The 11,858-nt window shown below is 44.7% G+C and overlaps 2 pseudogenes; one reads left to right on the forward strand and one right to left on the reverse strand.

Annotated features, from left to right (window-relative positions):
• Positions 1-1,794: 1,794 nt before the first annotated feature.
• On the reverse strand, positions 1,795-2,650 carry LOC107541062 (tRNA-splicing ligase complex subunit RTRAF pseudogene; annotated as a pseudogene).
• Positions 2,651-3,147: 497 nt separating this feature from the next.
• LOC107541061 (U6 snRNA-associated Sm-like protein LSm5 pseudogene) lies at positions 3,148-9,401 on the forward strand (annotated as a pseudogene).
• The last annotated feature ends 2,457 nt before the right edge of the window (positions 9,402-11,858 follow it).

Below are 11,858 nucleotides of genomic sequence, written 5' to 3' on the forward strand. Positions count from 1 at the left end.
CCCTTCAATTAGAAGAGAAGACAGAGCTCCCTCCCAGGACTGGTAGGAGCCAGGGAAGAGGGGAAAGTCTTGGAAGGCACTGAGCATAAAAAGGCAGGACCTAGATGTTTCCTTGGGGAAAAGAGATGGGGTTAGAAAGAGAATAGAAGCTGGGGAGGAGCAGAATGAAAGGTAAATGAAATTCAGAGGACCCATTGATTGACCATGCCAGCACTGTGAAAGGTCACTGCTGGAGTGTGGGACCTTACCCTGACATTTCTCTCCCTATATTCCTCAGCAACCATCTCAGAGGGAAAACTGGCCAAGTCAAGCCATAAAATTGGGAAGAATCTGGAAAAAACAATGAAAGAAACCATTAACTATCTGAAAAGCCTATTCCCTCATGCCAATGAAGTTATGAGTCCCTAATGATCACGATGCCCACATCCTAGGTTGGACCATAGGAGGTGTCTACAGCACCCGCTGTCCCTGATCACCATCTCTCACATTCTTTATTAAAGCTTTGCATCCCAAGCCTGGCTCTGTTCTCTCTGTTGGTCCAGGAAGGAAGGCTGGATGACCCCATTCTACTAAGATTCTTCCTTAGTTACTCCATCCCTTTGATTTTAAACCCCTCCTCCTCCTCAGCTTACAAACCTGTTCAATCTCCACATTCCAAAATGTCCTTTGTAAAGTCCTGGTGCTCCCCAAACTGGCCCTCTGCCTGTTTGATCCCACTGCCTCCACACTCCCTCACCGCCATGCCCCCCTCATCCCCCTGCAGTCTGCCTCTTCATACCCACCAGCCTGCTGCAACTGCTCTCCCAGAAGTCCCTCACAACAACAAACCCTGTGACTATTCCCCAGTCCTGACTTTTCACACTCTGTAGAATTGGACACAATTACTCCTTCTAGAAACTTTCTCTTCACTTACCTTCCATGACGCTACACTCTCCTGGTTCTCCAAGCTCCCACTTCTTTTCCTAGCACATTTTCTGGCTGTGCACTCTGTGTTCCCAGGATCCCATCCTATACCATCTTTCTTCCTCGACACCCTCATCTGCAAAGACTTCAGCTTTGCCTCAGGGTGGATGATTCCCATTTACCCACTCAGCAAACATTCACTAAGCGCTTACTCTGTGCCAGACTCATCTACCTAATATGTGCCAACCTCCCCCCAACCCTGGCCAGTTTTCACTCTAAAGGCATATGGGACTCAATGGAGGGTGTGTGGGGGGGAAGAGCACAAGAAAATAATCTCTTTCCCCCCTCACAAGTGGAGGAAAGCTTGTGCATTCAAGGGCAGATAGGATGACAGAAAGGGAGCTATGAGATAATGGAAAATATATGTGTTGGCCCTCTGCTCCCAGTTCCTGGCATAGAGCTCTTAAATCCTTTGTAATTTCCTAATTGATAAGAACATCTTTTTTTCTATTGAAGAGACTCTGAGTGGACTCCTGGATGGCTCCTGAATGGGGCTGGCTAGTCATCAGAAAGACCAAGCCATTAATAGAAACATGGAATTTTCTGTGCCACCCTACACATTTCTAGGGAAGGGAGATGGGCTGGAAATGGAGTTAATAACTGACTATGCCTATGTGAGGAAGCCTCCAAAAAGTTCCAAGAGTATGGGGTTCAGAGAGCTTCCAGATTGGTGAACACATCCACATACCAGGAGGGTGACACACCCCAACTCCACAGGGACAGAATCTCCTGCACTTGGGACTATGCCAACCTCACCCTATTTATCTCTTCATCTGCCTGTTCATTTGTAGCCTTTATCACATTGTTGTTGTTTTTACTTTCCCAAACTTTATTAAAGAAAAAGCAGTGATGGTAAATCTCTAAAACATAGTCAATTTTCTGGGATTCTTTCCTTGAAAATGTGATGTTTGATTTTGAAACACATAGCAGGGTGTGCATGGTTCCCAACTGTACTAAGTAGGTGAGAGGCCAACATCCTAAAATGTTCATCTTCCAACTTTCCCCAGTCTGTGATCTGTCTTTGGATCAGCAATAATTGCCTGAACAGCTACTATGGCTTCATTAATTTTTGTCTGTAGCTCTCTGAGCTCTTCTATATGCAGCAATCGCAGAATTTGAGCAGCTTCATTAAGAACTGCATCTCCTGTGTCAAAACCAAGAGTATGCTTGTCTAAAGCAATGGTCAATCCCTCTTTTGCTTGATTTGCTTTAGCCACTGCACCCTGTGTCAGGTGCTCCTGGACCAAAATGTGAATTGCCTTAAGCATCACCAGGTAATCTTCATGATACTGAATCTGAAGAAGGTTAGCCAAAGCCCTTAGACTAGCCTTAAAATCAGGATTACTAACATCCAAACTGATCAACAGCTCTGCATTTTTAGCTGCATTGTCAGCATTTTTTGTATTATCAGATACTGAGTTCTTGTGGTTTTCAGCACTATCTCCATATTCAAGCCTAAGAGCTAAACCAAGAAGCCAGTCGATCTTGAATCTTGACAGCTAACATCTGTGAGACACTTTTCAAAGAACTTGGGCCAGTCACTGCTGTGGATATTTCTTAAATTACCTCTGTCTTCAACCTTGTGTCTGATTTTCTGGTCTTCAAGCCAAACAATACAGTTTCTAAATTCTGTTTCATCTTTGCAGTTGAAGCTGGCAGGGTTGTGGTAGTCGAGGGCCATCAGCTTGCGTCGATCGTGGTCCTGGCATCTTGCTCTGGCCCCCAGAACTTCCGCCAGGAGAGGAGAGGAGAGGTGAGGACCATCACACTCTTTTATAAACAGGTAAACATAGGTGTTTCCCTGAGCTCTATGAATCCAAGGAGAGAGTGGTGGGACCCTTCCATTTGGATACAAATCAGAAGTTATGGGTAACCTTGGGGGTGAGTAGTCTTGTGGGAATGAGCCCTTAACCTGTGAGATCTGATGCTATCTCCAAGTAGATAGTGTCAGAATTGAATTAAATTTTAAGACACCCTTATGGTGTTTCAGAATTGCTTGGTGGGGGGGAACCCCACATATTTGGTGACCGCAAGTGTCAGCAGTGTTCTGTGTGAATATGAGGAAAGACTCGAGCACAGACCACTTCTGGCCTCACTGTGGCAGCTGACGCTACCACTGATCCTTCACAGCTGCTGCCTCTAGAGCTTGCGGACAAATGTATAGGATCAAGAATTCACATCGTGATGAAGGGTGATGAGGAAATTATTGGCACCCTTCTAGGATTTGATGACTTTGTCAATATGGTACTGAAAGATGTCACTGAGTTTGAAATCACACCAGAAGGAAGAATTACTAAATTAGACCAGATTTTGATAAATGGAAATGATATAACAATGCTGGTTCCTGGAGGAGAAGGACCTGAGTATGAATGGATTCCCTTGACTTATGCTAGATTCTGTCTTGTCTTATAATGACAACAAAATATCTTTTTTTCAGTGTCTGGATTCTGTGAAGCTAATTTTCCCATTAAAGGGGAATGCTTTGAAGAGGCATTGAAAATGCCATGTTTAAATTAATCATGTTTATCTTGGGGGTGGGAAAGAACACTGAAGACTAAAATAAAGGTGTTTTTGGTTAATCGTCATTTTATTTATTATACTGCAATAGCCACTGGAACAAAACTTGTAGTTATTTTGTCAATTGCTCTTTTGTCATTTTATGCCTGTTTGCTTCCTTATTCACATGACCACTTGATTCTCAAAAATTGTTCCAAACAAAATGACAAACTTTGATTTTGAACAGGTATATTTAGTCTAAAATGATTCAATTCAATTCAGGCTGCAGTGCTTTGAAATTAGGATTTTTCTACTGAACTCAAGTTCCATTAATTTCTATTAAAAACAAACAAGCAGAAACAATACCATTTACCATTACAACTAAAAAAATAAGATACCTAAGTATAAACTTAACCAAGGATGTAAAAGACCTGTACTCAGAAAACTATGGGACACTGAAAAAAGAAATAGAGGAAGATATAAACAAGTGGAAGAATATACCATGCTCATAGATTGGAAGAATTAATATCATTAAAATGTCTATACTACCCAAAGCAATTTATAAATTCAATGCAATTCCTATTAAAATACCAACAGCATATTTCACAGACCTAGAACAAACATTTCAAAAATTTATATGGAACCAAAAAAGACCCTGAATAGCTGCAGCCATCTTGAGAAAGAAGAACAGAGTGGGAGGGATCACATTACCAGACTTCACACTATATTACAAAGACACTGTAATCAAAACGGTCTGGTACTGGTACAACAACAGATGTATAGATCAATGAAACAGAACAGAGACCCCAGAAATAGACCCACTCCATTATGGTCAGTTAATATTTGACAAAGGAGACAAGAGCATACAATGGAGTAAAGACAGTCTCTTCAATAAGTGGTGCTGGGAAAATTGGACAGATACATGCAAAAAAATGAAACTAGACCACCAACTTTTATCATACACAAAAATAAACTCAAAATGGATAAAAGAATTAAACATAAGTCATGAAACCATAAAAATCCTGGAAGAAAACATGGGCAGTAAAGTCACAAACATCCCAAGTAGTGGAATTTTCACTGATACATCTTCTAGGGCAAGAGAAACAAAAGGAAAAATAAACATATGGGACTACATCAAACTAAAAAGCTTCCGCACAGCAAAAGAAAGCAGCCTCAAAATACAAAGGAACCCCACGGTCTGGGAAAACATATTTGCCAAGGATGTATCTGATAAGGAGCTAATTTCCAAAGTGTACAAAGAACTACTACTCAGCAGGAGAAAGACAAACAATCCAATTAAGAAATGGGCAAAGGACTTAAATGGACACTTCTCCAAAGAGGACATATAGATGGCCAAGAGATACATGAGAAAATGCTCAACCTCGCTGATCATCAGAGAGATGCAAATTAAAACCACAATGAGGTATCACTTCACACCTGCCAGAACGGCTCCATCAACAAATCAACAAACGACATGTGCTGGCGAGGGTATGGAGAAAGGGGAGCCCTAGTACACTGCTGGTGGGAATGCAGACTGGTGCAGCCACTATGGAAAACAGTGTGGAGATTCCTCAAAAAATTAAAAATGGAGCTGCCTTTTGACCCAGTGGTCCCACTTCTAGGAATGCATCCTAAGAATCCTGAAACACTAATCAGAAAGAATATATGTACCCCGATGTTCATAGCAGCACAGTTTACAATAGCTGAGATCTGGAAACAGCCCAAGTGCCCATCAGTAGATGAGTGGATAAAAAAGCTGTGGGACATTTACACCACGGAATACTATGCAGCTGTAAAGAAGAATCTCGTACCCTTTGGGACAGTATGGATGGACCTGGAGAATATTATGCTAAGTGAAATAAGCCAGGCAAAGAAAGACAAACATCACATGATCTCACTTATATGTGGAATCTAAAGAACTTAATAAACTGATGAACAGAATAGATTCAATGACATGGAAGCATGGATGAGACTGACGAATGTCAGAGGGAGAGAGGAGGGTGGGGGGGGTAGAAGGGGAGAGAGTAACCAAAAAATTTATATGCATATATGCACACCCCAAGGACACAAACAATGGTGTGGAGAGGGACTGGGGAGGGGGGTGGGATGGGGTGGAATGGGTCATTGGGGAGACAAAGGGACATTTGTAATATTTTAAATAAAAATAAAACATGCAGAAATACACAGGTAGTCTATGCACATTGTAGAAATTCAGATAAATAAAAACATTCATTATGTTTTGCCATCTATTATCTTAGACTTTCTCAGTATACCTTTTATAATTTACAAAACCTTGTTCTCTGATTATGCTTTTTTGTAGCTTCCACTTAAGACTTTTTAAAAATTTAAATGGTGAATGTCTTTCCATGTCAGATATTTCAGCAACATAATGTGTGCACAGTATTTCATTAATGGATTTACCATAGTTTACTTAGCCTGTTCTTAGTATTGGCCACAGTAGTCTAACTAAATCTTTATACGTTTTTATTTTTATTTTTATTTTTATTTTTCTTAGAGGAAATTCAGAAACATGTAAGGTCAAAAGGTATGTATTGTCATGTTGCCAACAAAACATTTGTCAACGATTTTTCATACTTTATGTATTTACCACCTCTGGCTATGTGTTCTCTTCTCTTTGTCAATGTGACAGGCAAAACCTGGTGTGTTTAAATCTTTCTTTATTGATTTTGCATTTTGTGAATTACTTCTATGAGCCTTTTGCCATTGAGATACTTATCTTGTTTCTTGCCAGCTTGTAAGAATTCTTAATAGGTTACTCTTAGTCATATATTTTACAGGTAAATTCCCCAGTTGTAGTTTGCCTGTTAGGGGTACATTTTTTAATATATATTTTTAAATATGTTTTTATTGATTTCAGAGAGAAGAAGGGGGAGAGGGGGGGAGAAAGAGAGAAAGAGAGAGAGAGAGAGAGAGAGAGAGAGAGATCAATGATGAGAGAGTCATTGACTGGATGCCCCTGCATGCCCCCCACTGGAGACTGAGCCAGCAACCTGGGCATGTGCCCTGACTGGGAATCAAACCACCATCTCCTGGATCCTAAATCAATGTTCAACTGCTGAGCCTTCGGCCGGGCAGGGGTACACTTTTTGACATAAATAAAAAAATATTTTTATGTAAAAAAAAAGACTCACAGGTGGAAATTGAGTTTTTCCATCCCAGGAGCCACCTCTGATCTATACTGTCCTACTCCCAGGACATATGTGACCAGCCCCGGCAGAGTGGCTCAGTTGGTTGAGCATCAGTCTATCCACTGAAGCATTGCCGGTTCGATTCCCGGTCAGGGCACATACCTGAGTTTTGGGTTTGATCTTGGTAGGGACACATACAAAAGGCAACCAATCAGTGTTTCTCTCTCACATCAATGTCTTTCTCTCTCTCTTCCTCTCTCTCTCTCAGCATGTCCTCAGGTGAAGATTAAAAAAGTAAAATAAAAAATAGGTGCTCAGACCACCAGAGTGACTGGCCTACTGGCAATGCAATCTGGAATTGTGTTCAGAGCTGGAAATGGATAAAATAATCTCCATTCCTTTACTTCCTCCTAGTATAGAAAGTTGCCAACTGCCCCCTTTCCCTAATTTACCCCCCCCCCCCCAATACAAGTACACACTCACCAACCTTCTTGGGGAGTTTTCTTATGGGTCTTTCTCAAGCGGTAGCTTGAGGCAAGGCAAAAATTCTTGTCAAATGACAGGGTAGGGGTGGGGGGAGCAGAGATTGGAAGCTAATGGGGTTCAGGAAGAAGCTGGAGGGGATGTTTCCTGAGATTAAATTAGAAAAATTTCAATTTTCATTCTCCAGTTCAGACCAACACGGAAAACGGCATGGGGCTTGTCACCTTAATGGAGACAAAAGCAAAATATCACCTTACTAACGGCTGGACAGATGTGTTATAAGCCCAAAGGCAGGGCCCTCTGTTAAAGCTGTATAGGAGACCTCAGGACAAACAGGCCTCCTCCTCTTGCCCTGTCCCCCACCCCTGCTCTGCCTGATTCACGGACTGAACAAAGACACAGCTGGAGAAGCCGCAGTCAGGCTGTTGTGCGTAGGATCATCTCTTCCCTCGGAGGAGAGTAAGCAAGGGGGAAAACATAAGCGGAAAAGTATTCCCCCCAACCTCTTGTGGGGAAGGGACATCTAAGAGGAAGAGCCCCCAACACAGAGAAGCTTTCTCTTTGCTCAACCCTTTGGGTTTAAAGGGTTATCTTCTGGTCTATGATCAGCCACAGGTGCAGCTGGAGGGATGGCTGACAGGAGACCAGCCATACATCAGAGATGTCTCCCACTTTGCAGATATTTGGCCATTTGTGTCCTACAAAAGTGGCCCTAGCACATGGCCTGTTGACTTTTTATAACTCCCACTACATGGCAGGAGCAAATAAGAAATATATTTCCAAATAGAGAATGCGGAAATAGGTTTCCAAATACTTTACACATATTTACTCATTTAATCCTTACAAAAGACACACAAAAAATGTAATCCTTATTTTCAGATAAAGAAAATGAAGTAACAGTTCCTCACCACTATTCTTTGTCTATTCTCCTGGAATCAGTGGGGTGACCAGTTTACTGTTGCCCCCCCAAGGCCTTTGAGTTGGATACAAATAGGATGAAAATTAACTCCAAGGCTGAACTGTGCCCTAAATGCAGTTTCCTCTCCCCAATCAGCTCAGCTCAGCTCACCCGCAGGTTACAAAATAACTACAACCTGGCAGCATAAACTATCAAATAATTCAACACTAGCTGCCAAAAAATGCCCTAAATTCAAACATAAATACCCTCCTGATGTCAAAAGTAACAAAGAGTAAAATTTTAAAGCACTTATTTTTCAATTAAAATGCAAGGAAATTAAAGTCCAAAATGCTTCCCTTCTCCAGAGATATAAAGCACAGCATAGGGAATATAGTCAATAACATTGTAGTAACTATGCGTTGTATGAGATGGGTATTAGACTTATTGGGATGACCACTTTGTAACCAACATGAATGTCTAATCACTATGTTACATACCTGAAACTAATATAATATTCTATGTCAACTGTAATTTTAAAAATTTAATTCTTCCCTTCCCAATTTGTTATTCTGCTCATTTTTAGCCAGGAGGTTTCACTCCAGGCATGTCCATTTGCCTGGACATCCCTCTTCCTAAAGAATATCCATTCCCATAATGTCAGTTCTCTACTTCCCCCAACTGGCTGCCAGGGCTCTGCTGGGCCTCCCCACCTGAAAAAACATTGACCTCTCAGGATGGGCTGAGAGTCTCCTTTCTGTTGATCTATCTGGTTGGTAGAACGAGGTCTGGATGGGAAGGGAACAGGAAGGCACACACTCTCTCCCTATAACTTCAGCTTCCCAAGTGTGGGCAGGGGTTAGGTACCTGGTCTCATCCTCTCCCTGGCCTGGGGAGCCATATCTCCAGACCTCTGAGGTGGGACAGTAGAGGGACTGTGGTGAGACCTCAGAGCTCCTGAGAATGAGGAGGGTGGAGAGCCTGGAGCGTGGGGCGCTTTCCCTGGGGTCAGGGAAAGGCTGTTCTATTTAGAGGCAGGAGATTGGCTGTATCCTAGTCTTTCCCCTCTGAAAGGTGAGCAGTTCCTCCAGCCCCTCCAAAGTGGATTTAATCCATACCTAAGTAGCTCATGGGTCCCTCTATATCAAATGCAGGTAGCTAGGACACACAATGCTGTGGCCCCAGCTTCACATAAGCAAAACTTAGAAACATGAGCATATTCTCAACTATGTGCTCAGAACCTAGTACATGGTTTTTTTGCGAGTGTTTTGGCAGGAAATAGGGGCAAAGAAACCTTTGTTGAGGATTTAAGAGGCAAGGGAAAGATGTGCAGAACTGGCACTCAGCCAGAGCCACCTCGTGTGCACCTTCTCCACAGAGGTTCTCAGAGTGCTGCTGCTGCTGCTGAGTGGTGAGCCCATCTCGTCTGGGCTCCTTATGAGTGTTCCTCCCGAGTGTCCCTCCAGTGGGCAGCTGGGGGCAGCACAGGGGCTGCAGTCTGGCTTGCCTAGGCAGGGCAGAATGTAGTTGGAACAGAAGATGTAATGACAAGGCATCTCAATGACAGTCTCCTCCTGACACGCAGGACACTTGAACTCAGCTAGAATCAAATCACTAATGCCAGCAACACAATGCGGCAGAAACTTGGTGGCATCTGAGAAAACCTTGACTGTCATTCTCAGGAATATTTTCTCAATCCGTTGAGATCTTGCTTCCAGACATGTCCTCAAATTTTGGGCTCAAATAAACTTACAAAATTTTTCTCTAGGTATGGACATTCTTTCATCGACATCTCTCATGGAGGGGTTAACTTGGGCATTAAGTTTCCCATTAAAGGTGGGGGGCTTGCCTACTGTCTCTTCTCCCAAAGTGGGGCACTGAAGACATTCTGTCATCTTGTGATATTTAGAAATTTAAAACAATACTCCCAACAGTCCCAATTTAACTCAGATGTGACTAGATCTGTTTCTTTCCTGTATGAAGTCCCATTCGTGTGTGTTTCATCTTCTCAATAACTACATGGAAGGTCCTGACCACAGATTCCTGGCATGTCCCCTCAAGGCACAGACAATAGCTCCCCCAACCCCCAAATAATTGTCCCTTTCAAACTTACCCAACAAAACTTGCAGTGTTTACCACTAAAGCTCCTGGTCTTTTCTTCCCTTAGGCTAAACAAGCCGCTGCCTACACTGGTTTCCTGGATCCACGCTCCCTCTAGTGGCCTCACTCGGCTTTGCAATGTTATTAAATCTAGACCCCCTACTCATCCTCCCTGATCCAGAAATGAGTAAATACTCTGCTCTTTTCTAGTTCTGTCCTTAAAAGTATTTAGGTGTGGAAACATTTCCTTTCTCTCTCAATAAATTTCAAGAATGGCCTCTAAGAACGCAACGTTTCTCCCAAGAAAATCATCTCTTCCCCCAGCTCAATCAACAGAACTTCCTTTTTTTTCTTTCCCTCTCCTGCTGACTTTTCTCACCACAAAACTAGCGCTTGGGAGGAAACCAGATGGCGGAGTAGGTAGCAGCTGCCCCCGCCTCCTCCCGCAAAAACATCAAAATTACAACTAAAGTACAGAACCACCATCACTCAGAGCCTCCTGAAACCTGGCTGAACAGAAGCCCCACAACCAGGGAGCTGAAGGAGCATCGAGACCGGGAGGAGGGGCGGAGACACCGGCCGATCAGGGCTGAATCGCAGAGATGCGGCCGAGGGGCCAAACCCGGTGCCGCAGGTAAACCCAGGAGGGAATCTTAGCGGTGGGGGTTTCCCAGAGGAGTGAGGGGTCCCAGCCTCACATTGGGCCCCCAGCCCAGGGCTCTAGGGCCAGAAGAGAAGTCCCCACAACTCGGGGCTGTGAAACCAGCGGGACTGTCTCTGAGGGTCGCGGAGGCTGCGGGAGCCCCAGCAGCTCCTCTAAAGGGCCCGGCACGGACTCACTCGGACGCTCCCTCTGAGCCCAGCGCCGGGCAGCAGCCTGAAGGGACCCGGGACACTCGGGGAGGAACTAACCTGCCTGGAATCCGGGCGAGAGGCGGAGGGCGGCTTCCTCCCAGGCAGAAGGGCTGGCGGAGGCCATGGCTCCTTTGGCGAGTCCTCTCCGCACACAGCCAGCAGGCAGGCGCCATGTTTGAGTCGCCAGCACGTGCCTCACACCTTTGGCCCCGCCCCGTGATTCCCGGAGGCCCCGCCCCTCCCCACCTGCAGCTCATCCAGGCCATTTCCAGGGGCTTTTCTGTGCAAGTGGCCTCTCCAGCCTCATGCTTAGGACTTTCCTAAAATCTCTCAAACAAGCAGCAGCGGGCCCCATACAGCTTGGTAAGTGGTCCCAGGCCTGGCACTACTGGCAGCCAACATTGGCTCATAGCTTGGCCTCTCCTGGACACCTCCAAGCCCAGCACAAGTAGCAGCCAACTACGGTTTGCTATGTAGCTCATGCTGGAGGGCCCTGGGCAAGGCACAGGCAGAGGCTGACTTTGCACCTCCCCGGAGGCCCCAGAGACAGTGCACCTGGTGGTCAGACTCGACCATGCTGGATTACAACCCTACCACATCCATGAGTGACACTCAAGGGGTGCACTTGGTGAACACCAAAGCCCCACTGAAGTAAATCCTGCTCCATACGGGTGTCTCCAGCACACCAGCTCTTTGGCTGTAGTTGCAGCTGGTCCTCACAGCCGATTGGCCTGGGGGTCAGTTCCTCCCAGTGACGCCAACAGCAACCAAGGCTCAACTACAACAGGACAGTGCACACAGCCCACACAGGGGAGCACCTACAAGGCCCAGCTCAGGTGACTGGGGAGGCTGAGCCACTGGACCCTACAGGACACCTACTACACAAAGACACTCTACAAATTCCAGGAGACATAGAG

Source organism: Miniopterus natalensis, chromosome 2 (assembly GCF_054644295.1).
Source record: "Miniopterus natalensis isolate mMinNat1 chromosome 2, mMinNat1.hap1, whole genome shotgun sequence".
In the NCBI taxonomy this organism is placed as follows: Eukaryota; Metazoa; Chordata; class Mammalia; order Chiroptera; family Miniopteridae; genus Miniopterus; species Miniopterus natalensis.